Source organism: Pygocentrus nattereri, chromosome 5 (genome assembly GCF_015220715.1).
Source record: "Pygocentrus nattereri isolate fPygNat1 chromosome 5, fPygNat1.pri, whole genome shotgun sequence".
Taxonomy (NCBI): domain Eukaryota; kingdom Metazoa; phylum Chordata; class Actinopteri; order Characiformes; family Serrasalmidae; genus Pygocentrus; species Pygocentrus nattereri.
The window spans coordinates 12,997,606-12,999,500 of record NC_051215.1 but is presented as its reverse complement, the minus strand read 5'-3'; the positions used below and the strand labels follow the sequence as shown (position 1 = coordinate 12,999,500).

The 1,895-nt window shown below is 43.0% G+C and overlaps 1 protein-coding gene across 1 annotated transcript in view; it reads right to left on the bottom strand.

Annotated features, from left to right (window-relative positions):
• The window catches only part of LOC108415305 (polyunsaturated fatty acid lipoxygenase ALOX15B-like), a 42,964-nt gene extending 41,419 nt beyond the window's left edge, over window positions 1-1,545 (bottom strand). The window contains exon 1 of the mRNA XM_037538309.1: window positions 1,508-1,545. The gene's annotated coding sequence lies outside the window, so the exon portion shown is untranslated. The remainder of the gene's footprint in view (window positions 1-1,507) is intronic.
• Window positions 1,546-1,895: the final 350 nt, after the last annotated feature.

Sequence of the window (1,895 nt, the reverse complement as noted above, 5' to 3'; positions counted from 1 at the left end):
ACCTGCGCACCTCTTCTATCCAATCTTCAACCCCAAGGGAATTGGTGCACATCTCCCGAAAACCTTGGACACTTCCTTTCTCTTGGCATATACATCAACCTCTATTACACCACTAGCAATAACGGGCTCCTCAGAAGCACCACCTCGAATAGGAGACTCTAGATGAACCTTCTCCTGCTGGAGTGACTGCCACTGGCCTCTATCATTTCCTCTCTAAGCCTAGTGTTCTCTGCACAAAGTTGCTGTACCAAATCGGTAAGAGCCCTCAACTGCTCTGCCACCTTGTTAGCCATTTTAATAACCAAACAACGAAGAAGGGGGAAAAAACTGAATTACATAAAAATATGTCCACAAATTAAAATCAAATACAAGAATTCCAATCTTTTCCGATGAATCACTGTCTTTCCCGAAATGTCACAATGGTCCTGATGCTTCCAGCAATAATATCCACCTGCTGACCACTGACTTCCCTCCACTCTTATAACAAGCACCGAACCCCCATAATAAAACTGCCACTTATATCTAATTAGATACAGGGTATAGTTGGCATATGGTTCAACTAAAGTGATCCTGCCACCTACGCCAAATGTGGCCGCACTACCACCACCGGTACCGGGCGCAATATCAATACAATAAAAGCACCCCACCTTGTACTTCTGCAGACACCTAAACGAAATAGAGCTTCAACTACACCACCCCTATATTATGGGGAAGGGGACCCCTCTCACAGGCCACTCAACCAAAAGAGTGTCTAGAGCCAGCCAATAATACACCTGCATCAACCAGAATATAATGTTGCAGTACATTTTATTTTACAATTATTAAAAAAAAAAAAAAAAAAAAAAAAACACACACACAACATTAAGAACAAAGAGTCTTAAAGACTGTAGTTACTATTGATAACTGTATGGGATTCAGGCTAATTACCAAGACTAGTTAGCATAGCACAGGCCCCAAATAAGTGTGGCCACGGAGGTGCCCAAATGTACCCCCAATCAACGACCATACAAACCCACGCTCACCAAATAAAGATCACCCACAGCAATACTACACAACAAATAAAACACCCAAAGACGGCACAGCCAGAGCACCGGGGCAGCCTACCCCTTGACCACAAATCAAAGAAAAGAATAAAAGTAGACACAATCCATGGTGCAACCATGAACAAACGACCTGGGATATGCTATTACAAAGTCCCATAAATAGCAGTGGTAATACCTAAAAACCTCAATCCCAACACTACATCCTAAACAAAAAACGGCAATCCATAAAAATAGAGCAGCAGCACCACTTTTCACTTTTTCGCCACGGTTGATACCCAAACACGTTAGCCGAGTCTGCTAAGTGCACTTCTCTGTTTCGCGCCTTTTTAGGCTATCCCCGCTAACACACATACACTAGGAATGAAAAATGAAATTACCTAAATTAAAGTGAAATTACACTCTGCAGACTTCAAGCCATCACCACCAGCATCCTGCTAACAGTTAACAACCATTTACAAACTTACCGAACTGAGTTCTTTCAGCGGCGACAAACAATCCGCGCGATCCCTTCGATTAACAAAGCAGGAAGTGAGCTCACTTGGGTGTGCTTCGCTTTTATCTGTCCCCGGAAATCAGTACGCCGCCTACCCACATTCCACCCACCACAAAGTGGGTGTGTCCCTCATTAATGGCCATGTTCACTTTAATGTGTAAATGTGAAACCCCTAAGCATTCCACCATACTACAAACAGTTAAATGGGTTTCACATAGATTTGTAATTAATTAATTAATATAAAAGACAGATGAGCAGCTTACCTATGCGTGGTGCTTAGCATGGTGCCATCATGGTGATTGTTGCAGTCCTACCCTGTTGTCATTTGCAACTGCATCCCGATACTGTGTAAGGTGCAT